This window comes from Gopherus flavomarginatus, chromosome 11 (assembly GCF_025201925.1).
Source record: "Gopherus flavomarginatus isolate rGopFla2 chromosome 11, rGopFla2.mat.asm, whole genome shotgun sequence".
Lineage (NCBI taxonomy): Eukaryota > Metazoa > Chordata > Testudines > Testudinidae > Gopherus > Gopherus flavomarginatus.
Genome location: NC_066627.1, coordinates 34074347 through 34100323, shown reverse-complemented (window position 1 = coordinate 34100323; position 25977 = coordinate 34074347). Strand labels below are relative to the sequence as shown.

The following is a 25977-nucleotide window of genomic DNA, read 5'->3' as shown; positions in this document are numbered from 1 at the left end:
TAACAGAGGCCATAACTGGGCAATGGTCCTCTGTACACTTCCTGCAATTAACATGTGAAAGAGACTGGAGGAAGATAGACCAGAGGATGCATCAGCACTTTCTGGTTGATTAATCCAAGGTATGCTTGGGACTAAACTTCCCAAGAAAATTTAGTGCATATAAAACAAACAAGCCAACCCAGCCAACTGTGAATGTTTGTTATGAAGTACCGGGAAAATTCCCTTAGGAGACACAGTCTGAGATTTGAAAGGTAACTTGGAAGTAAGAGCAGAGCTGATCCTAGGGCTTTGTTCTCCCACTGAGCATAGTGAAGTACCACTTGAAAGAGACTAGACTTGAAATGAAAACAAACAAAAAAGTGTGGTTTGAAAGCAAAAAAAAAAAAAGTGTTTCTTTTAAAATGTGAAATGCTGCACTGCAGTGCATAACACTAACAGCATTTTAAACACTGGATGTCACAATGCAACATAATAAAGGCACAACTGCAAGGATACACAGGGAGGTGGATGCTTGGAGTTCTTCAAAACAAGGATAACATTCTCCTCAGACACTCACATGGAGGCTCTGTCTTCAAATAGCCTGTTCTCCATATGTGCACCAAAACACTGCATCCAACCTCAAGCACTCAAAAATCATGAGATTTAAAATAAAAAATAAATAAAATTTTGGACTATCTTCCTTCTGGTTTTTTAGTCGTTAAGGTTCATGTTATCTTGTTTCTCCACATACTTATTTACAATAAAACTCCTCAAATCTCAGAAAATAGCATGACTCCAAGAGTTAGTGCATTAAGAAAAACAGCAAGTACCATGAGATTTGCAAAATACCTTGAGAAGTGGCAACACTGACACATGCACCAAAGTACTCCATCTCATGCTGTGTCAATCTGCGAAGGATTTCATCCAAAAAAATCATCCGTTACTCTTATATCATTACTATTTTATCTAGTATTTAATAATATTAGAAGGTGAATAATACTTTGAGAGGCTAATCCAGCTACCAGATCTTCATAGTTTAAGTGGTCATAGACTTCACTGGGATGCAAAATTCAAAGTAGGACAAAAACCCCATCCCATGAAGAGCTTCTGCTCTTTCAGAAAGATCAGGTCTGTTTCACTTGTGGGAGTGGACAGTAGAAAGAATCATCTATGGCAACGCTGTATTCCCATATGCAGAGGACCTTCTAATTCAAAGACTGTTGAAAGAGAAAGTTCTCTCACCTATTAGACTCTATGGAAAACTAATGTCTTGCCTATGCACAAGTTGTATCACTTTAACAACAATAGTTAAAGCATTGCAACTCCCTAGTGTGGATGCAGTTGTGTCACTACAAAGGTGTTTTATGCCAGTATAGTTATTCCCATACAAGGCATAGGAATAAACTATGCTTGCATAAATTACCTTTATACCAGCATAACTGTGTCCGCACTATGGCTTTTACTGGTATGACTTTTTATTTTTTTTTAAATTGAAATAATTAGACCCCCTAACTGAAACAGTTATACTGGTAAAACTTGTAAGTGTAAACCAGGCTTAAAAGCTATTGACAGAGAGGAGCAGAAAATGGGAAAATATTCTGCTAAAGTTTTCAAACCTTTTTTTGTCAACATTTCAAACCTTCCCAGCCACTGAACTTGTTTTCAAACAGAAAGTAAACATTTCTACCTTCACAGATACTAAGGTTTTACTTTGGCCTTGTCTACATTGTAGACTGTTGTTGCAGAAGTTATTCTGCTTTAATTAAAACACTTCAATTAAATTGCTGTTGCACGTCCACACTATGCTCCTTGTGTCAGCAGAGTGCATCCACAATAGCAGCTCTTGCGTCGACACAGAGAGCAGTGCACTGTGGGTAGCTATCCCACTGTGCAGCTGGCTGCCGGGTGCTTTGGGAAGGGTTTGCAATGCCTCATGGGGCAGGTAAAGCATCACATGATGCAGGTTTCTCAATCCCATCCTTCCATGGGAATCCTACTAGATTGCTAGTTGCTTTTCAACTGAAGTGTGGAGGGGTAGGGGAGAGAGAGTGTTTGACAGGAAGCACGAGAGAGGGGGAAGTGTGTGTTGGGGGAGTGAGTGTGTTGACATGTCTCTAAGTTCAGACAGCTCCTGCCTGCCTCTGTGTTGAGAGTGCAGGAGACAGCACCACTCCACATTAATGATTTGCTCTTTGTTGTCGGAGCTGAACAGCATGTTTAACTGTCAGAATTTTCCAGAGCTTTGAAATGGGAGGGATGCATGCCAGTGTAGCAGGCATGCAGGGCAGCCCAGTTCAAAACAGTGAATAGAGCAGTCACGGCAAGCATTGTGGGATACTGGAAGAGGCCAGTTAAGGTGATACAGCAATGGCAGCCTCTACACTGATGCCTTGTCCCTTTAGGTTTGCCGCAAAAAGCTTTATGCCCCTCGTCAAGGAGCTTTTATTTTGTCACCAAAACTGAAGAGTTGGAGATGGATGGAGCAGCCTTTTCATTTTTGGGAATTTAGGCACATTATTTGTACAGAGAGAACCCATTTCCAGATGTGTGCTCCTTCCAGGGGGTCTGAGTTTTTGTTTGCAAACAGAATAGTAGCAGTACAATTTCCGTTTTCCTTTGGCTACTTTGGCAATTGAGGGTAGGAGGAGAGGGGGCGGGGCTGGATGCAGGGCCGGTGCAACCATTTAGGCGACCACGCGGTTGCCTAGGCGCTGGAATTTGGGGAGGCACCATTTTCTTCGGCAGTGACCGCGGCGGCTGGATCTTCGGCCGCCCTGGTCGCCACCGGCATTTAGGCGGAGGGAGCTGGGGCAGGGAAACGCGGGGAGGGCCATCTGCAGCAAGTCGGGGGGGATGACACGCAGGGGAACTCCCCGCCACAGCTCACCCGTCCCGCCTCCTCCCCGAGCACGCTGTGGCTGCTTCACTTCTCCCACCAAACAGGCTTGCGGCATCTAAGCTGATTGGCGCCACAAGCCTGGGAGGAGGGAGAAGTGAAGCAGCGATGGTGTGCTTGGGGTGCTTGTGCTCATGCGCGGAGCAGGGGTGAGCTGGGGTGGGGGGCATGCCTCAGGGAGGAGGGCAGAGGGGGGGAGCTGCCACGGGGGGGCACCTCAGGGCAGGGGTGCGGTGGGGGGTGGTGCAAGGTGGAAGTTTTGCCTAGGGTGCGAAACATCCTTGCACCAGCCCTGGCTGGCTGGTTTCTGAGCACCAAGAAGAATTAAGAATGTGTAACTCACTGAAACTTGGGCCATTGAGTGGAACAAATGTCAAAGTGAAACATTTTCCAGGAAGTTTGGTGTCAAAATGTTTTACCTTGGGGAGGGGAGGCCCGCTGCAGGGAGTGTTGAGGGCTGCCTTTCTTCTCAGGTGATAGCTTAGGTTTGTTGTGGGTTTGAATGTGCATGAGTTACCCATAAACATTCATACCAGCCAGCTCCAAAGGAACAACTCTTGATTCACATGTTCATGATGCATCATTTATGCAGATTTCCCATGGAAGTTTGCACTGAAAAAGGAAAGCAGCAAAACACAGTTGCTCAAAATAGAGAGCACCTCTGTTCATCAACCCACAGAAAAGAATGCATGTGAGAAAGGGAGGTGTTCACAACTAAACACAAGACAGGTTTATTCTTATACAAGAGAGAGTATATAATAGTCTACACTGAGAAGCAGTGTAGTCCAGTGGATCATGCACTAGACTAGGACCCAGGAAACCTGCATTCTATTCCCTACTATGCCATTGATTAGCCACAGGATAGTGGACAAGTTCTTCACCTCTATTATCCTTTCTTCTCGTGTGTCTTGTTTATTTGGATTGTAGATCCCTTGGACAAGCACCATCTCTTACACAGGTATGTGCACAAGCAGCCCCGATTTCAGCTGGGGCCTCTAGTTACCACTCTAGTACAAATAAAAATAAAGAAAGAGCCACAGTCCCCCAAAGGCTGCAGCGTATCTTTAACCTAATTCAAGGCAGCTTCATTTGTGTTCTTGCAATCTACCCTGCTTCTATAGATCTATTTACCATGCTGTTTAATAAACACAAGTAATTGCTGCAGCAACATTGGGGAAGGTGTGGTACATGCAGTCAGTCCAATACAGAGCAGCTGCTTAAGAAGCATACTCAGTAATTATTGCAGAAAACAGCTGAGTGCTTCTCAGGAACAATGCTGGACAACTTTTTCCCATTCACACAATACAGCTTGACGAAGGAGCGCAATTGTTGCTAAAGTGAATAAATGGGCTTCAAGACAAGTAGATTCTGACACAGGCTCTCTGTGTGACCCTGGCTAAGTCACATCACCTTTCTGTACTTCAGTTTCCTCTTCTATGAAATGGAGGTAATATCTCCCTGAATTACAGGGATGCTGGAATGGTTACTTGTTTGTTAAGCACTTAAGGATTCTTGGATGAAAGGTGCTACAGAAATGCAAATATCATTTTGTTTTGAATAATCCTTGATACAGTGTCTGTCAAATTGCTTTAGTGAAATTAAGGATGGCAGATCTTACATAGTAGAAGTTATAGAAAACCATGGCATAAATATATTGAATGTTAAATAAATGTGTTAAAGAAAGTCAGTGACATACCAAGCAGTAGTACAGATAGGCTGCTGCCAGCATTTTAACCAGCATGGCTGAGATTTTCAAAGGAGTCAAAGGGAATTTCAGTGGGAGCTGAGGAAAAAACTCCCTTCAGATTCTTTGAAGATCTCAGCCCATTTGTCTAGATGTGCTTTAAGACATCTGTGGCTGGTCTGTGCTCCCACCATTGCTCCCACTGGTGGAGCAGACCTGCTAGGGGTAGTAATGGTGAGTTATTTTAGGGGAAAATGCTAGGATAGATAATCTCTCCAGATACAGTTCCTGCTCTTGGTGCTTACTGGGACAAATCACGAATGCTAGTGATTTGGCATGTTCAGCGGTGGACTGGCCACTGGACCGATGGAGCTCATGCCCAGGGGCCCCGGCCAATTGGGGTGGCCCAGAAAAATAAGCACCTCCATGCCCTGACCCATTCCACCCACCCGCTGCTCCTGCTGGGGAGCGCGGTTGGAGAGCAGGTTGCCCTGTTCTGCCCACTAAACCTTATTGCCCTGTCTCCAAGGGGTGATTGTACTGATTGTAGCTACTAAGTTATGCTACCCCGCAAAGAGGGGTGAATCTATTGATGCAGGCCATTGGGCTGCATTGCCCTGTCTCACTGGGCCTAACACTGACTATAGCCACTGGGCCTTACTGCCTTGCCAACAGGGGGACCAATTTGTTGACTCTGGCCATTGGTCCGCACTCCCCTGCTAAGAAGGGCAAGAATATTGACTGGGGTTTAGGAGTGTGATGGGGCGCACTTCCCCAGCACTGGACGGGGACATCCCCAACCCTGTCACAGGAGGACTTTAGTTTGGTGAGAGGGCTGAGTCGTCCTACCAGCCTGGGGAAGACCATCCTGAAGGGCAATCTGAGGCAGTGGATTCATCACTGTTCCAGAGGAATAAGATGTACCATTACACTTACTAATACTCTACTAATACTCTACTTTGGCTAATGCTAGTCTTACAGGCCATGCTGTAGGTGATGTCCTGTATATCAAGGAATGCCAGACATGGTAGTGCCTTTAAAACTGAGTTACATTCAAAGACAGCAAGTACAATCTACTGCATTTTAATAGTGTGTCTGAAGACCCTGTACTGTTCTGACTCAGCATAGGAGTCAGAAATTTATGCATCTTACCCATCCCTCAGTTCTTCATGTGAAGAAATTGTGGCAGTCCATTAATATATTATGGAATAGCAAGGAGTATAAACCCCTAGCTCCCAAAAGTTGGTTCTCCTAATTGCTTATTTTCTGTTAATAGTCTGATTTTTCTTTCCCTCTGTGGTTTCCTTGCTGTGGTCTTTGTTAAAGCATCACTAAATCAGAATTTGTGGTTCAAGTGCATTGAGTAATTGTCGATTAAGTATGTTCATGGGAGCAGTAGAAGGTAAGGTCCTTTTCATAATTTGAGAATAGTATGGCAGGCAGGTGATTCTCCTGGAGACTGTTTGACCTTTGTTGGGAAGGATTCTTTCCTCCCATTTCTGCAAGACTAAAGAAGCCCATTCCACTGGGAGTCAAGAAACCTGGACCCCTGTCCTGGTTCTGCAGATGACTTGCTGTGTAACCTTGGTCAAGTCATTTAGCCTCTCTGTGCCTCTATTTCCCTGCCTGTAAAATGGGCATAATCTTCCACCCGTCTTTGTAAATTTTTTGGATGAAATTACTGTTTTAGTGTTAAGGATTACTGTAATATTGAGTGCACAAAAATGTATACTGTTCTGTGGTGAATCATGGATTTAGTGCTTAGAAAATCTGCTATCATGTCCATTCAAACTAGACAGACCTATTGCCTTACCTTTCATTCTCTCCCTGCTCTGAATATCCTTAGTAATGACCCTAGTGGACAAAGCTTTGTATGCTATTTCATAGCAATGGCCATCAAGATGAATTTGGATACAGTTGGTACTACACCTCTACCCTGATATAACGCTGTCCTCAGGAGCCAAAAAATCTTACCACGTTATAGGTGAAACCTTGTTATATTGAACTTGCTTTGATCCGCCAGAGTGCACAGCCCATCCCCCAAAGCGCTGCTTTACTGCGTTATATCCAAGTTTGTGTTATATCGGGTCACGTTATATCGGGGTAGAGGTGTATATACTATTAAATAACTCAGCAGCTCTCTCAGAGTGCAAGTCCTGGAACTAAAGTTAATCTGTCCTTGAATGGCAAGCCCTGAAGCTATTCAAATTTGCTTTCATTGTTTTGATCTTCACTAAGACCCATGAAGTCCACTCTCAATATATCTAATACTGAGACCAAAATGTAACTTTTACAGTAAGTGAGCAAGGACGTATTCATCTCCTAGTGTTTCTTGAAATTCAAAGTGATTATTTCTCAGTATCTTTTGTACTGGCTTTGAGTCAGGGCAGCAGTTTGGATTCAGCTGAATACTGTGGAGAAATGTTTAAACTTTTAATAAATCCACACTAAGAACCTCCAACATTTCTCTGCCACAACCATTCTTATTTATTTGAAGAGAGCATGTGGTCTTTGAGCTGGAGAGTGCACCACCCTCTTTTCTTTATTTAAAAAAAATATATATATATCCTCCCTGTGGTCTTCATATCCTGGGCCAGACAGAACACTACTTGGTTATCAAAAACCAAGGGAGGGACACGTTATCTAGAGGTTACAGCAGAGAAGTCTAAGGCAGAACAACTCCAGGGTTCTATGCGCAGCTCTGCACCAACTCACTGGCCTTGTATAAATCATTTAATCACTTCTTCCTCAATTTGCATATGACCTAGCTCAAAATTGTTGAGATTAATTAGAACCATATATGCAAAAACTGTTTGCCTAATTTGCACACTTGAGTGGAATTGTGTGCACAAATTAATGCTGAGTCTTTAGCTGTCCATTTGCACACACAGTTTGGGCATGCAATACTGGCAACTATGCATGCATATCAGCTTGCAATTTCACAGGAAATTCAGCCGGGCTGCAGATTTGTCATGGCATTTTTATCAAAATCATGGAGCAGCCATGGTAACTTTAGTAAAAGTCACAGGTTTAATGACTGCTCCATGACTTTCGACTTGAACACAAAATGCCCGGACAAAGACATTCAATTCTTCAAAATCCTAGTAGACCGTTGTCATCCTGCTCCACTGCCACCACCTCCTCGCCCTGCTAAGGGGGCAGTGACCACCCACAGCAACACCCTCCACTCCATTACCGCAACTCTAATCCCAGCTCAGTGAGAAAGGGAGACTCTTGGGGTGGGCAGGATGGGGTTGCTCGGTCCCAGGGTTGAGAACAAGCCTGCCCTGCACTCACCTGAGCATTGTCAGCGATGGCTCCTGTGCCCCACAGAGGGTTGGCAGAGCCAAACCTGAGCAACATTACAACACCTGGAGTAGGAAGCCAGACTCAGACACATGAGACATAGGAGCTGCCACTGTGGGATGAGTGCATGGTGGGCTTGCTCTCCAACCCCCTCTCCCACAGGAGTCTCCCCTGTTCACCAGGCCAGTCAGGTGACCCACCTAGAGCATTCAGGAATGGAAGTCACAGTATCCATGACTTTTTCATCATCATGACAAGCCTGCAGCCCTAATCATGAGGTTCCATCCTTTATTCTAATTCTTATTTTAAAATCAGAACCTCATTACCTAAGTGAATGTCTTGTCTAGAATATGTAGCCCTGCAAAAATAAATATTTATTAGTGCCGGTATTTTCTGTGGCAGAATTCTGGAGCATGAGTGGGGTGATGGTCACCTGGCATTGCAATGGGATTGCTTTGATCCATACTGGGAGGTGAGAAAACAATGCACTATTTTTTCCTTTGTAAATGAGCACATGGTGTGTAAGCAGAGACAAGTAGAGCATAACACAACTGTGTGTTTGGGGTGGAGGGAGAGCTCCATTAGATCAATAGCTCCCCTCCTGCTGTTCCTCCCATAGTGACTCACCAGAAGCAGTTTGATTCACACTGCGCCTCCGATGGGTCTTGTACTGATCTCACATCAGTTTTTGGAGAAGCAGCCAAACAAATTATTTCATTGGCTATGTCTTCATTAGAGACCTTATGGCAGCACAGCTGTACCGATGTTCTATGCCAACAGGAGAGGGCTCTCCCATCCAAAAATCTGTCTAGGGATTGGTTCTGCTTTGAGCCAGGGGTAGGACTAAATGACCTCCTGAGGTCCCTTCCAACCCTGATATTCTATGAACATAGCACTATGCATACTGCCAGTTATGTCAGTGTAACTTATGTTGCTCACGGGCGTGTTTTTTTCACATCCCCAGGCGATATAAGTTATACCAATATAAATGGCAGTGTAGACATGGCCTTAAGTTGGTGTTGGTGAGAGCAGAATCAGGAAGCAGTGAGCTTTAAATTCATTCTCCTCATACCCAGGAAAGGTTTCAACGGACTGATTACTGATGGTAGTGTTGTCAACTAGCGAGCTCCTGGGGCACAGTCTGCAGTGACACTACTGCCCCAACCACTGATAAATGCCAAAGCTCAGCAAGACCCAAAAAGGAGAGGACAAAACTAGAAAAACCAACAACAAATATTCCAGACACAGTACACACAAATGAGCCTATTCCTCTTTGTAAAGTCAGTTCAGATAAAGAATGGTACTTCCAGAAGGTGGTATTACTAAACAAAAGCAAACAGCATCTGAATCACGTACCAAAGATTGCAGGGATACAAACACCTGAACTGGTTCTTTTCTGTAAGAATTGCATTTAAATAGTTTAATTAGCCTTCTTATTCCTTTTCCACCTTTCCCCATGCAAAAGGCCAAAAATGCATCTTACAAATAGAATGCAAAGCCGTAACTAAAATGATGTTTGAAGAGGCTACAGCTCTCAATTACAGTAACAAACAAGGTGCTGGCAGTTTAGCCACTTAGCCTAAGGAATTTTATTACTAGCTGCTAGGTTTCTCTGACAAAAGGTGTTACCATAATACAGGTCACTAGTGAAGTCCAGCGCATAAGAAAACCATCCTTTTGGCAGCAGGTATTCACTTTCACTTCCACACCAAACTGAACCTACAGTAAGCCTCTAGCTGGCTGTTAGCCAACCAAACCTTTGTGCAGAATCACAATTCACAGTGGATTGGGTTTACTCAAAGAAAATACAGATTTGTATGGAACAAAGAGAGAATGCACAGGTCTGAATTAGTCTTTCTTTTCAGGGGTTCTTTACAAGGGAATTTTGTACGGATAGATGGTGCTGAACCAATGGAGACTGATGTTCTTTTAAAAATCCATATAACATCTTTATGACTGACAACAGTGCAAGTCTTCCGGTCTGCTCTCAGTGTTTTTTCACTGCTCTCCAGTTATTTTCCTTGCTCATTGCAGGGAAGTGGGTTGGTGGTTTTTGTGATGTGGACATCTGCTTGGGACAGGACTGATGCCACCAGTTTATTTCACACAACCAGACTGCCATCTGATAACTTTCATTCACTACTAATCTGTTGTACATTTGCACCAGGACCTCCAGAATGACAGCTCTATATTCTATCCCAAATTCCCATGTTGGCTCCTAAGGGCTCAAATTCTGGTTGCCTGGTGAAGATGGGCACAAGTCAGAAATGAGGGCCTGTGGTACAGAAGGTTTTCCACCCTGAATCTGGGCTACCACCAAAGCCAGAGTAGCAGAGCCTTGCAGGCACATTCCAAAGCAGGCCCTAGGTATTGAGGCTCATGCATATGTCTGTCTGATCCTCAACAGTAACTATGAAACCCTCACTGTTTTGTTTGTACTTGTTACAGGAATAATCCGTGCAGGCAGCCATTGCTTGTAGGAATACACAAGCACAATAAAACCTCCTTAACATGCATTGGCACATACTTGCAGGGCATTTCCATGGGCAGGCAGAACTTATTCGTTTTAAACAAACTGACTTAAATCAGCTAGTATATGCATCCCAACTCCTTCCTTTGGCTCTAATAAACTTGCAAAGCAAAACTGTCAGATCTAGTCATGTGCAAAATTTCCAATAACGACTATAAATGATTATTACCTTTTAGAGCAGCAGTTCTCAAGCAGGGGGCTGGGGGCCTGCAAGCAGGTTTCAGGGGGTCCACTACACAGGGCTGGCATTAGACTCACTGGGACCCAGGGCAGAAAGCCAAAGCCCCACTGTGCAAAGCTGAATCTGGGGGCCCTGAGCGCTGCCACCTGGGGCCGAAGCTAAAGTCTGAGTAATTTAGCTTTGTATGGGGCCCTAGGCAATTGCCCTACTTGCTATCCCCTAATGCTGGCCCTGGCTTTTACATGCAGAAAAACAGTTGTTGTGGCACAGGTGAGCCATGGAGTTTTTATAGCATGTTTTTGGGAGCCCAGAAAGAAAAGTTGAGACCCCCTGCTTTAGAGGACACATTTACAGCTACAATGAAAGAATCCTCATCTCAAAGCCCATTTCTGGTTCCTCAAACATTTCCCCTCCCTCCCTCAACTACCAATCAATGAAACAGCTATCCTTGGAAATGCTGTTTCAGCTTTCAGCATAGTCTTTGGCAATGAAGCTCATCACCTGTGAGGCCTCCTGTAGCTTACCTGTCAGGGATCCAATGCCGGATCAACTGGAGTCAGTCATCACTTGCAAACACAAGGCTGAAGGGATTCAAAATCCCAAAGAGACAGCTTCATTCACAAGACTCCAAAGTAGTTGCAATTCAAGAAAACTCTTTGCAAGTACAGCAAAAAGGCAGCTCTCTAGTATCCAGTCAAATTATTTCAGAAAAAGCTTCATCCTCTATATTCAGTAGGAAATGAGAATGAATAGATAAATGCAAACTAACTTCTCCTTGGCTATTATGAGGGGAAGTCTGTACCATGTGCCACTAAGAAGGTAACTTTCCCTAGACTTAAATCTCAAATTTTTGATCTATGGCATCACTGTCTTGAAGCAAGTTCTCCAAGACATGTGCAGTGTTGATGGTTGAGTAACAATCTGACAGAACAAAAAGAGGCAATCATAGGGATTATACATGGCAATAAACAAATAAAATGCCAACTCCAACTCATTAGATTTCTTTCTCTCACCTAGGTTTTGTTCCACTTGCAATGTAGCACCTGATCACTACTGGGAAAAGAACTAAATAACCATCTCTTTTGGCTACTAACATTTGACACCTGTAAACTGAAACAGTCACCATATAACTAGTCCATCTGCAAGCATCATGCAAGGATGCCCTCGTCCAGACTACCCCGCCGTATCGGCGGGTTAAAATCGATTGCTCGGGGATCGATATATCGCGTCTAATCTAGACGCGATATATCGATCCCCGAGCACGCTTATATCGATTCCGGAACTCCATCAACCCCAACGGAGTTCCGGAATCGACACGGAGAGCCGCGGACATCGATCCCGCGCCGTCTGGACGGGTGAGTAATTCAATCTTAGGGCTTGTCTACATCAGAAAGTTGCAGCGCTGGTGAGGGAGTTACAGCGCTGCAACTTAGGAGGTGTACACATCTGCAGGGCACCATCAGCGCTGCAACTCCCTGTTTGCAGCGCTGGCCGTACTCCCGTTTTGTCTCGGGTGTAGAGGATCCAGCGCTGGTGATCCAGCGCTGGTAATCAAGTATAGACACTTACCAGCGCTTTTCTTGACCTCCGTGGAATAAGCAGGTATCCCAGCATACCTGAGGAAGCCTCTGGTAATCAAGCTGGTCTCCTTCCCCGGCTTGCTCTCGCGTTCCCTGAACCCCGAGCAAGCAGGTCTCCTTCCCTGCGGTTTGCAGGGTGGTTCCGGGAACGCGAGAGCAAACCGGGGAAGGAGACCAGCTTCGCCGCGGTTTGCTCTCGCGTTCCCCGAACAAGCAGGTCTCCTTCCCTGCGGTTTGCAGGGTGGTTCGCGGAACGCGAGAGCAAACCGCGGCGAAGCTGGTCTCCTTCCCCGGTTTGCTCTCGCGTTCCCCGAACCCGAGCAAGCAGGTCTCCTTCCCTGCGGTTTGCAGGGTGGTTCGCGGAACGCGAGAGCAAACCGCGGCGAAGCTGGTCTCCTTTCCCGGTTTGCTCTCGCGTTCCCCGAAACCCCTTGAAGCCGCCCAACAGCGCTGCAGTGTGGCCACATCTAACACCACTTGCAGCGCTGGTTGCTGTAAGTGTGGCCACTCTGCAGCGCTGGCCCTATACAGCTGTACTAATACAGCTGTAACAACCAGCGCTGCAAAATTTTAGATGTAGACATGGCCTTAGATATTCGACTTCAGCTACATTATTCACGTAGCTGAAGCTGCGTATCTAAGATCGATTTCCTCCCCCTAGTCTGGACGAGCTCGATGCCTTTTCTTTATCCCAGTATTTCACTGACACGAGCCACCACAAACTAACCAGTACTCAAGCTAAGCATTGAGCAGGAATATCCAGGAGCCAAAACCTGATCTTGTGCTCAAACGAAAGCACAACAATTCATCTCTCTCACCCCAAGAGTAGAGGTGTGGCTCCTCTGAAGCAAAGCAAAAGGCACAATGTTTAATGCTGTTTCACTCACATGAGGAAGTTGAAGGGGGATGAAATAGATACAATCTGAGAGTCTTTTCTGAGCCTGTTTCACTTTAACAGCTCTGTACTGTAGCATTACAAGAATTCCCAACAACTCCTCATTCAACACTGACCTCAAAACGCACCCTCAGCAAAATGCTTTTTGGGGAAAAGTTTTATGTCATTTCAATTGGTCTAAAATGCAGCATTCAGAAATGGCAGCCTGATGAATGGTTCAGGCGCTAGCCTAGGACTCGAGTCCTAGGTTCAATTCCCTGCACTGCCACACACTTCTTGCGTAACCTTGGGCAAGTCACTTAGTCTCTCTGTGCTTCAGTTCCCCATCTGTAAAACAGGGATAATAGCACTGCCCTGCCTCACAATGATGCTATGATGGTATATACATTCATTGTGATACTCTCAGATACTAAGTCGATGGGTTGGCATAAATACTGTAGATGAAGGGCCTCAAAACCAATAGTACTTTCATGGTGACTGTCCATTTGTGTTTGTGCCTTATTATGCTTTTACAGATGGAGGTGCATTCTCCTAATCTGTGTGCCTAAGGGACACAGGGAGGCAGAGAAGGAACTCAGGAGTTCCTAGCTCCTATCTCAGTCCACTAGAGTGCATTCCTCTCTCCTCTGCCGCCACCTCATAAAGCCAAAATTTTCCTCTCAAATTTCTATGTAGTCTGCTTTCCCAACGAATTCTGATCCGATGTGTCTAGAATTGACCTTAGAAATGCTGTACATTCTCCAGCATCAGTAAATTTTTCCATATTGAAAATTAATAGACTTAGAAGAATTAGATTTTTTTTCCAACTCAGTAAATGTTGGGAAACATCAATTTCATTGTACACCCACAAACCAACAACAAAAACTTCCATCAATCTAAAAGTAAAAGAAGTCCTGCTTAAGAATTTAGTAGAGTCTGATTTAAGGATATTTACTTTATATATTTTGTATGCGATGCTGACAATTTGTGTTTAGTGGTTATAAAACTTTGTGCATCTCAACATCTACAGTCATTATTTTCCTGCAACTGTGAAAATGTAAATAAATTGAAAAAAAAACCACTTATAAATAAACATGGATATTATCTGTTAAAATATTAAAAAATAAATATCAAATTCTGCCAAGCCTAAGTATTAAGCATAACCAATGTCTTAACCCCTAGGACAGCTGCTAGTCTTACATGCTGGTAGCAGGAAGATTATGTAGGTCTGTCTGTAGGTCTCTCATTCCCTGGGAGCCTAGCGACTAATGCATTCATTTCATAGTTGTTTATTTAGGTTTGGAATCCAGATGCTAGAACTAGGGAACTGGTTCCATTTAATGTGAGCTCCTGGTACTGGATCTCAAGTGACATCTTGAAATCCTGGGTTTGGTTCCTGGCATAATTCCTGAATGTTAATGAATCATATTGGAGGCACATGTTTCGAAACATTGAGAAAGACAATAAGGATTCCCACATGAAGCCTTTCCCAGCCTAACAAATCTATTAACAAAAGATCTTCTTGCTCCCCCGAATTCTGGGCTGGGGAATCTTTTCCCTAAAGAGTGCTGTCAGAGGGAAGCAGAAAACCCTAATCTGACTACAATTATACAGAGATGGTTTAAAAACATCTCCCTCTTTAAGACATCTCCCTAATTATAACTAAACTACACACACATGGTGGCATCTCTGTGTAGTTATCATTATAGGTGGCAATATACCTTGACATTCTTTGAAAAAACAAAACAAAACAACAGTTTATTTACATAACATAAAACCTACCCAAAGCAGCAGTAGCTGCATTTCTCTGTCCTCCTACCCTACCATGTGGTCCATTTGCTTTGAAATGCTCACAAACACCTTGATGTGAAATTATAATCCAGGATCTGATTTTTTAAAAAAAGTTTGATGCCGAGGACACTTAAATTTTCCTACACCAAAAATTTAAACTCAGATTTTTCCATAAAAGAAGCTGTCATGGATATTTTTTAAAGTCATTTATGAAGCACAAAGCCATATATTTCTAATCCTGCTCTATAAAATATGACCAGTGCTATACAAAGCACTAAAAGCAGTTCAAGCTTGAAAGTGACTGGGATCCACTGGTGTATCATGAGAACTGAAGAAACCAAGTTAACAGCTGGCTCAAAGCAGATTTATTCAGTGGGTTTATGGAGTTGTGTGACTCATCCAAAACAAAAATGAGTATTTGGTGGTCTCTGAGCTAGCGCAATACATGGCAGCACCTGAAATACCACCTGACTACTGGTTACTAAATTAATCAAATTGTTTTAGTGGAAGGATTAATTACGATTAAGCAAAAGGACCTGTCAAGAGAAAATCTAAGTGTAGGTCTGGTCACTTACAAATCACTTTATCTGATATGTGGATATAAAACTGAATCTCACTATCCATCCCTCTGAACCACAAACTGTGTTGCAGCATTGAAAAGAACAAAGGAACTGAAATGCTTCTGTAAACCAGTGAGTGAAACAAGGCAACTTAATCCCTGTAAGAGAGTTAAACATTTGTGCTTTGTCTATGCCTGTTCTGCTTATAAAACTACTAAGGAGTTACACAAGAGGGGAAGCAATGTAAACTCATTTCTATTTATACAGCATCTTTCATCCAGGAACATCTCAAAACGTTTTACATACACTACAAACCTATATACAGAGGTCACACTTGAACTCAGCACCTTCTGGAGCAGAACTTTCCCCTCATTTTAGCACTGCACGCTGCAACATCTTCAGTTCCAAGAACAATTGAGACAAAATTCAATATCAAAATAAAACTCCAGGGGGAAATCTAGATAGGCTGAATATAATTATCCAGAATTTGGCAAAGAGACTGGGATGACTCTTGTGGGTAAGCCCACAGTTCTTTCCACAATACCTCAAATTTAATTCTCATCCAAAAGTAGACATCTCTGCTGTTCACACTCAGCTCTGCATTTCTTCTCTTTAATATTTTAATGTAGTTTTGTGAACTTTAATATTCTTGTCCAAGATGTTACAAATTTTGAAGATTATTGAAGCACCAGTACACTGTGTCCAGACTGAGATCTGTAAACAAACAAATCTCAGTCTGAGCCAAATAATAGTATCCCTCCTCCTAATGTGTCGGCTTCAGAAATGGCTGATTGAGTCAAGCAGCAGAGAGCCTCTGCTGATTTTGTTGTTTTTTTAAGATTTTAGTCAAGAACAACAGAGGCAATATGAAGGATGAGGTCTGGTTTCTTCTCTCCATTTCCCCTACACTCTTCCCATGATGGATTCAGCATGGCAGAGGCAGCATAGACTGTCTTTCATCCCAAAAGCCATAAATGAATTACAACAGAGTAGTGAAAATTATGAACTTGCTAATGATGTTAAGTCTCCAAACAGCACCGTTAGTACCTGTCTGATTTATGAAATGCCAGAGATGGCCCTCTCACAAGCGAGTGTTTTGGTGTGAGCTTTCCTGCAATCATTAGAAATAGTATGTTCTGGTCTCTGTAAAACACACACATACACAGTTTCTGAACTCTTACACATACATTCAACCCAGAGTTTGTCTTGGAATGTCTACCAGACTTGCTTGATTTGCTTTACTTGGTATGCTGTCCTCTCAATAATTAAAGTGAGTGGGTGAAGGCACTAGCATCTTGAAAGAAACCTTAAAATGCTGGGGAACGTGGTTCCCCTCCCCTACATCAACCTCCTGCAGTCATTCCCTTGCGCCTGCAGCCCCATGGGCCCGTCATATTTTAATACCGACTCCAAAAACAGTCTCAAATGCCTTAACTTCTCGTATTTTTCAGGCAAATTCTGTGCAAATTCCCCTAGCCACCTCACACAATTCTGCCAAAGCACCACAGACCCAAACTGTCGCACTCAACGTAATCTTAGCCTTGGCTTCCTCTTGACTAGAAAATGCCAGTGATGCTGGGTTGTTGGTCTTAGCTTTAAGAGTTAATGGCTCTGAGCAAATATTTGATAAATTTTCCTTCCTGTGAAATAACCACAGGCAGACTGCAGTTCCCTCATTTATTTATTCATTCATTCAAATTTATGCAGGCTGAGTTGTCTTTAACTGTGGAATTAATAACCCAAAATATGAGCTTGGTCATGACTGGTCAAGAGTCACAGGGTGTTATTTCTGTTCTCTGACTGGATAGCCCTAATCCAGTGAAGACGACACTGAAGCTTTGAACCTATAAATGAGTGGGGATTAGGGAATTCTAGAAAACTTTTGAAACCTTTTCCTTTCTGGGTCACACAGTCCTTTTCCAAGGTTTCACTCCTAGAAAACAAGCTTACAGTAAAATGTTTTTGCCTGAGTGCAGTTTAAATTTAATCGGCTCTTGTCACTTTCTTACAAGAGAATGTTTTTCCTGAAGGGTGTGCTCAGATCCATGTCTGACTTGTTTAATAGCCTCTGTAATAGGAGTTTGGGGGATTTTTGGAGTCTTATCCACTCGCTGTCTATAAAATGTACCACATTCTGTGTGAATACAGAAGTGTGCAATCCTAAAGAATGCTTTCTGGGAGCAGGGGTGTAAGACTAGTTTGTTTCATGTCTGGGGATACACAAGAGCTGCACAGCATGACTGGAGTGACTTATTCATTCAAGTGATATCATTTCAGGTGACAGCTCCTGGCAGTGGGATGTTAACTGGGTGCTGGCTCAACAGCCAGATACAAACAGGATCTCCCATACTTTAGCCAGTGTGCAAAGCATAATTCTGAAACTGTACAGCATCTTTTCCCAGGATACTGACAAGAAGTTTATCCGGTCAGATCTTTGATATTAAACCAATCGTTTTAAACTTCTTGATTTTCATAATCACCTTTCCTCCGCTATTCCATTGTGTCCCCCCCACTTTTTATATTTTTGTTGGGATACTCCAAGGGACCCTACTAGGCAGGTTGCCAGGTGTCTGATTTTCAAATGGAAAGTCCAGTTTAAAGAGAACCTGTACAGTGTTTGGTCAGATGTACTAAGCAGACACCAAAAGTCCAGTTACCACGGGGTGATCAGGAGAAGGGGGGCTGGGGTGGCACCAGGTCATCAACCCATGCCAGCCTCTGCTCAGTTGAGGCTGCCTCCTACCTGCATCTCATGGGAAGGCAGACTCCTTGTCAGGGTCTGACGCTTCTATCACAGACCCAGAACAGAGAAAACCCAGCTGGAGTGGGGATGGGGAGGAAGAGGAGAAGATTGAGAGACAAGGAAGAAGCGAGGGAGAAGCAAGAGAGTTGGGAGGAAAGCATGAGTAGGGGGCGGAGTCTTGTGAGAAAGAGGCAGGGTGGGGGGAGGTTCCAATGCTCCTGCTGTAGTCTCCAGTTTTCAGAAATCGGAAAGTTGGCAACCCTGCTGACTTCACCTATTTCTCCACATCTGTTCCTGAAGCTGTCTCCTCCAGCCCTACCACAGCATCTTGGGTCTAATGTATTGTTCTGCAGACTCTGATGTCCCACTGACACTGTCTTAGATCATGACAACTGCCGTCCTAGAAGCTCTCGTTACCATGTCAAATATTCTAGGACCATTTTCAAAGCTCAACTTTAGTTTTGTTCTGTGTAAATAACAAAATGGTTGTTCAATTGAGAAATAAGAGTATAAGGAGGAGAGATAGACAGCCAGGATGGCTCAAGGGACTGGGAAAGGGGTTTAATTGCCTTTCATCTCTACATGTCTAACTGGTCTGTATCTGAAGTAAAATGATAATCCAAAACAACTGCACATATTGTGTATCATGTTAGCCTTGATTCCTGTTTGCGGTTGCAGAGGACTCCAGCTTTATTCATGTGTTACTGCCTCTGAATCAGTATGTATATGACATGTTAGTCTGGTATCCAGTAGAAAATGGAGAGTAGAATATGTAATAAAACAGGTAACATAGAATGCTTCACACTATGACAAAATTACATCCTTCCTATCACACACAGATGAGTGATGGGGTTTTGTATGCTTGTTTAAATAAATTTCAATAAAAACTAAACACATGTGAAATTATGCACCAGTCAGGCAAGTGTGTAACTTGGTGATTTTGTCCCTACAGGGTGAAACAATTTTTGCCATAAAAAGGTGTATTTTGTTAATAGGCCTATTATCTTCATTTTGCACACGTATCCTTACAAAGAGAACAAAGGAATTTGCACAGGACTTTGCCACTACTGGGTTCCTCTGTCAGTGAGATATCTAGAATGACAATGACTGTCCACAAATAAGATGCATAAGAGAAATGTGTCTGAACATTTAGAGCTGCTAAATGTTTCTTTGTGACTCAGAAGTCACTTTGTGCTGGGTGCTCTGTTTCCAGCTCTGAAATGATCTGTAACTTCATTCACAAAAGTGAGGCTCTCGGACCACTGCTGCTACGTTCCAAGCAGCAGTAATGCCTGAGCAGAGGTGAAGAGGTCAGACGAGGGCAAAGTCCAAAGTAATTTTAAGTGGTTCAGCTAAGTACTGAGGGCTAATGGGAAGCCATTTTAATTTATTACAGTCATCCCCAGTGAATATAAAGACAACATTTTTCTTGAGCAGCTTGATTACAAAGCAGTAAATCCCTTTGTGTATATAGAAGAACTATGGACAGTATAGATCAAATGTCTGAAAAGGACTCTACACACTGTTCTGTGTATTAGATCTAAGTGTAAATATTGTAGAGTTGGGAATAGATTGTTTTGGATGTATAGATTCATGTTTTTCAGTTCTTTTGAGTGTTTCTGGCCCAAGTATTTTATACATACATACACATGCATTTAAAAAAAAAATCTAACATTTCTCCCCACACAAAGGTGAGGCATTGTCATCTTTGCAGAAGACATTATTTCTCCCCACCACCCAATCCTGGCTAGAAACGTGTTCTGCTTTTTCAGAACCCATAAAAACTGTCCCTCTACTTCCCCCGCGCACACACACACTAAACACACACTTTTGATTATTTTGCTGGCAGAGAGAGCAGTCTTAGGCCTGGTCTACACTGGGGAGAGGGGGAGAGAAATCAATCTAAGATATGCAACTTCAAGCAAAACTTATGTCTTTTAAATGTCTAAGTACTTGCCCCAGAAATCAGATACGTACCTGTCAGAAATGCAGATGCAAGTATTTGTGTCCATAGTTTCTGGGTATAAAAATAGATCCAGTTAAAGCTGGTTTGAAAACTAGTTCCTGATAATAGGAAAGTGTCTTGACACGTCAATATATCAAACACAGGTATCAACAACTACTGATTTTGTATGACCCACTGTAATTCTGTGAGATCTCAAACTAAGGCTATGTCTACCCTACAAATCCCATGTCGGCATAGCTACGCTAGCTGACCCCCTAGTGTAGACTCAGCGTACGCTAACAGGAGGAGGAGTTCAGGCGGTGTAGGAACACCGCCTCTCCAAATGACGTTGGTTATATCAACAAGCCCTTCTCTGTCAACATAGGTGCTTCTACCATGGAGCTTTTGTCGGCATAGCTGTGTCATATGGGGCCATAGGGTTGTTTTTCTTTCACACTCCTGATTGACATAGCTATGTTGGTATAAATTTTAAGCGTAAACCAGGCTGAAGGAGGAGTCAGCCAATTCAGTTTTTGAATGGAGAAACTTCCAAGGATCACCTATGTAGCGCTGGTGATTCTATAGGGTTATTTACATATGGCAGCACCATGTGTACATGGTACTTTAAAGACAACCAAAACCAAGTCCTTTCTCTGAGGAGTCTGCACTAGGCATTGAGGAATTTACAGACATCTCTCTGAGGAAAATATTGTATACTTATACCAGCATAGCATTAGGGTTTACAGTGCTGCTGGAAGCATGGTGCCATCTCTTAGATAAGTCATAAAACCAACATCTTAATTACTCATGGTCGCTAAAGACCTGACCGTGAGATGTAAGGGTGGTAATTTCAAATCTGGCCAAATTTTTCTCTTTTAGTTATGTTCTGCCTTCCTAAAACTTTCTGGAGACAAATGTCCTTTCCTAAGAGGTTGTATAGTGTTCCTGTGCATTGTTAAACAGCAAGTTGGGTTTTATTCCAGAGGGGGCTCCAGTTATCCTTGAGTGTAGTCTGACTCAGTCAAGGGTTGATCCTTTGGGATGACAGGGTGCTACAGAGACTTGGTTATATTAGTAGTGTGAGTATGTTGACAGAGGAGCTAGTTACTGGCAATATATTTCTGTGTGCACTGAGCTATAGGGCTCAGAGTGTTCATTCTATTTGTGGCCACGTGAACTAATTTCTTCCATGTGCAAATACAGTTCCATAATTCTACCAAGATTCCCACTGGTAAAAAGGGAAAGTGCTCATCAGCTGCATGATTTTCAGCAATAAAAGAGTAAATGTAATAGATGCATATATGCGTCTGTCTAGCTTGACTGTGTACATCATAAACTATTCCTCCAAATAGTTCATAAAAATGCTTAAAACTATTATGTGAGTTTCCCTGAAATTTTTTAGTTGCATGGCTTTGGAAAGGGTTCAATAACTAATGGTCTTTGAATGAAACTATGTTTCTAATATATTGTGCTTTTCCCCAATACTTAAAAAAAATAAAGTCTGATCCTGATTATTACAAATGAAAAATAATTTGAAATGTTTGTGGATGGCAGCTTTATATGCAAGACAAATATGCTCAGTCTCCTAAATCCAGCTGGAACTAGGTTTTCATTTTTCTTGTTTTTAAATAAATGTCATTTATTACAACTGTTCTGTCTTACTAAGGCAGCTGTTGGCAGCAAACTGTGAAATTAAAGTTGGGTTGGTTTCAATCAAGAACCAAAATATAATACGCTTTTTTCAGAGAGAAGTAGGTTTTTTTTGTAGATATGTAGTCTATGCTCAGTAATTAAAATAGCTAGTCAATCAATTCTATTAACTTGGCTTAAAGGAGAATTGTCATGTGGACAAGCTAATTAAAATGTGGTTTCCAAAGTGTATAGACAAGGAAAACAAATTTAGGGATTGCTATAACTACATCTGGTAAAAAGCATAAGCAGCCAATATAGTGGTTAGTGCAAGAGCTTGGGTGGGATTCTAATCACAACCCTACCACTGTCTTGCGATGTGACCTTGGGTATGTCACTTAACCTCCAAGTCTCGTTTTTCCTATGTGTAACGTGAAGAGTATAGACTTATTATGGAGAACTGGTCAGCCTTTAGATTGACTGGCTCATATCCACTAACCAGACCCACAAAGCTTTTGGAGACCACATTACTTATCGAAATAAATTATCAATATCTATGTCGACATTTCCTCAAAAACCAACAGTGTTCGAGTTCAGGCACCAGACCAGTTTTATAGATGATGCTGAGGCTGGGTCATGACCTCTTATTTATTCTGGAGGTTCCTCAGGTTGAGAGGCCAAAAGTCTAGGGAAGAAACATCCAAACCACACAGATTTCCAATTTATTATGTTAATCAAACTAAATAAGCAACAAGATAAAATATGTAAACCATTCAAATTAAGAAAGTGGGATAATATCAAATCAAACTAATCTAATTACCAGGCTGATAAACGAAAAACTCTTTATGTAATTTGGGAAGGCAGCAGTATTGTTTAGCTATCAGTGTCAAAAAGCAATAAGGCATTATCAAGCTTTGTGCCAATCAATATATTTGTTCCAACCAAATATCTGATACAGGGAGGCTCAAGTCACTCCCAAGCTGAAGCCAATGTTAAGACTACAGGCACTGATGCCAATTAAGGTAGTTGGCCCAATTTAATGTACTGGTTAGGTGACAGCCAATCCCTTCTCTTTCCCTAGCCCCCAAACATAGGTATTACAATAAAACATTCCCATACGATTAAAGACGATGCAGCTTGTTATATTTTAATATGCAAATGACAAATATAGGTGAAAATCATATGATTTCTCAGGATAAACCATAACTCCTAACCCAGAAATACATGCATGAGTGATCTTTTAGACAAGGTTGTTTAACCTAGGGTTGTTTTAGGTATTTGAGGAATTATCCTATAGGCCCCATTCTCAAATTAATTCTGTGGGTTCTAGCCATACACACTCATGCACACACCCTCACTCCTAGCCATCTGCTGCAATTAAATACAAGTCTAAATGCTGAGGTAGAGGTGTCCCTCTACTAAGAAAGATTAGAAAACGCAACAAAACCAAAAGAGGTTAATACTTATTCAGAATGATTGTCATGGCTCTTGTGGCTTTATTCAGTCTCAGGAAGCTGGTACATGGTTACAAATGTTAACCAGTGGTCTCACTGGCACCAGCATTTAGTGTTGATGGAGTTGCTGTCTGGCTACAAGTTACTTGCGAGCACATGTCTAATCTTAAATGTTGCATGTTGTTAAACTCCCACCCCTTGATGGCAAGCATATAGCTAGAGGCTAGCAGCCATTACAGGCAAGCAAGCCAGATGCTGGAGCAAAAGCTTCTTCCTTTCAATTTTAAGATGGTGCCTGACTGGTTCCTCCCGCTTGGAACTCCTCTTAGGAGCTTCTTGGTGAATCAAATGGAACACTATTCTGAGTTCACTGGCATCACCAAATGGGGCCTGATTAACTATTTTTATGAAAATGCAGAACTTCCCCATTTCAGTAATTTCAGGCTCAGTAAGGCCATGGATCCAAAGTCAATAGGCCTGTAGGCATCTGAGGCCCCAGGTGTGTCCACAGGCATTATCTCAACCATCCAAAATCCCAACTCAAAAATAACTTAAAAAAATATCAGGCAAGCAAGAAGTAGGAATTAAAATCATTACACCAATCACACATTCATTCAACCGTGCTCAGTGAAAGACAATTCGTGTTTTACAGACAGATGCTGTTTATAGTTCCCCTTATATTTTGGTACTCAGCAGCTTATCTTTGAACTGCACTTCTTACACACAAAATCTGGGAGAAAGGTTAGACTATAACTCAAGCAGAGTAAGAAGTCTTTTTCCTCAAAAAAAAAAAGTACGAATTTTGAGGTTGTTTTTATATGCAGACCTGTCTGCACTAAAACACTGCTACTATACAGGTTAGATGGGAGGCCTAGTTAGTAGTACTTGTCAAGGGCTTTGAGATCTTTGAGCTCAAAGATCTCAATGAGTGCAGATATTACTCTTATTATAAGACTTCCAAATATTCAAGATTGTCCAGGTCATATTTGCAAGGAAAAGAATGCAAATATGGCAACAACGCCCCATTTGTGTGAGCAGTTATCTAAGTTACAGGCAGAAATGTGAATTTCTGAGCATGCAAACAGTGCTGTTAAAAATATAAAGAGCACAGGTAAGGGAAGCTACTTGAAAATGGCTCTCATAGGCCAAGTCCCAACTATTTACTTCCTTAATTTCTGATTTATGGACCATGTTCTGACCATAAGTCTTGGCAAGTGATTTATTTTGTTGAATAATTTGGGGATCTGTAAGGAATATGATATAGTTCCAGGCCCTGACGTGCAGCCTGCACGCACTGAACTTTAAAAATGTGCACCGTATTAAATAAACTACCAAAGTTCCCCATGACTGCAGAACCAGCACTTCATTCTCATTACATGCCATGCTGTCTAGCAATCTTCTTTTCATATTGACACAAATCCCAGCCACCTTCCTTAGTGAAGAGATCATCCATTTAAGGAAGCTCAAAGAGGGTTGTGCTCGTAGACTATCATTAGAGGAAGGGATTGTGCTTATGGGGTTAAAAGTGTTGTTGCCTGTGGGAGTGGCCTTAGTAAATTGGGCTTTGGACCAGTCTTTGCAACAGGAGATGTTGGGTGAAAGGGGGAAGAACACATGCCATGCAGAAGCAGGTGTGAATGTCAGCCCTTGGTAAGAGGAAGAGAAATTAGTGTGGTGCTAATACCAGCTGAAGGAGGTGCAGTTCATCACCATATAGGGGGATGACTGCCTGAGTGACTCAAGAAAAACATACTCGTCTGCTTGCTGAGCAGCAGATGATGTCCTGTGGCAGGAATTTGGCTTGGAAGGATTGCATGCATAGGGACATTTCCTATAGCTGTTTTTTAGGTTATTGCTATTAAAATGCCTTCACCCAAACCCAAGAGGAAAGCATGCAGGTACATATTTGGGGGAAGGGGAGAAGGCCAAAAATTTTAAACATGTCTGTACAGCACCTGGAACATTATAATACATCATCTACACTTATAGCTCGGTCATCAGCTATTGGTGAGCTGCTTGATGAGCCATCTCAAGTAAACTCTATTCCTCCTAGTAGGAGAGAAAAGAATGCTGCTCTTTGTACCAGGACCTCTGCTGCACATTCTGCACAGTTCCTACACACACAGGTTCCATCGATACTCATATTACATGCCTTGTTGGGAACTGAGTGCAGGACATATTTTCTTTGCAAGGCAAATCAGTTGGGAGAATTCTGCCATAGAAGCTGCATACAGGTTTGGACTTAGTTGTGGAAGTAAGCCTCTATTCCTGAAGACAGTTTGAACCAGACTGGGCATAACACTAGATAACGCTGATGGGAACAGTTGTGCTGGCCGCTAGTGGATGGGTAAGGTCACACACAGAATCTTTTCCACGTCTACATTCTGTGTAAAACTGGTTGAAAAATTAGGGCAGGAAAATTCTTCCCTGTTTTTAGGCAAGTTACCTTTCCCTCCTCCTTCCCTCCAGTTCAACCAGTTCTAGTTCTACAATTCTTTGACAAGAATTGGGAGCTTCTGCATCGTGGGGAAAAATGACTGTACAATCCAGGTAATTGGGAGTCCTTAGCATTAAAGCATATATGTGTACACTTCCGCAGTCAGCATGCTATAAAATTAACCAAGACTGACTAACTGGTTAGGGCTACGTTTTCCAACACTGCATCTAAATGTGCACTCAACTTTGTGTGTATAATCATCTACCTGGAAGACACTCAAACAGCACTTTGCCATCAATTCAGAGCTCTTTGAAAAGGTTTTGGAGATCAGAAACTGCTCCTCATTATCAGACATGTCTCACATTTCAGAAAAGATTGAAAATAGTGT

The 25977-nt window shown here is 42.5% G+C and overlaps 1 protein-coding gene across 5 annotated transcripts in view; it reads right to left on the bottom strand.

Annotated features, from left to right (window-relative positions):
* EYA2 (EYA transcriptional coactivator and phosphatase 2) overlaps positions 1-25977 on the bottom strand; it is a 155366-nt gene that overhangs the window by 115391 nt on the left and 13998 nt on the right. Inside the window, exon 1 of one of the 5 annotated variants that reach the window (XM_050917374.1) lies at positions 3295-3424. The exons of the other annotated variants lie outside the window; for them this stretch is intronic. The gene's annotated coding sequence lies outside the window, so the exon portion shown is untranslated. Of the gene's footprint in view, positions 1-3294; positions 3425-25977 lie in introns of those variants that run through there. 5 annotated transcript variants of the gene reach the window in all.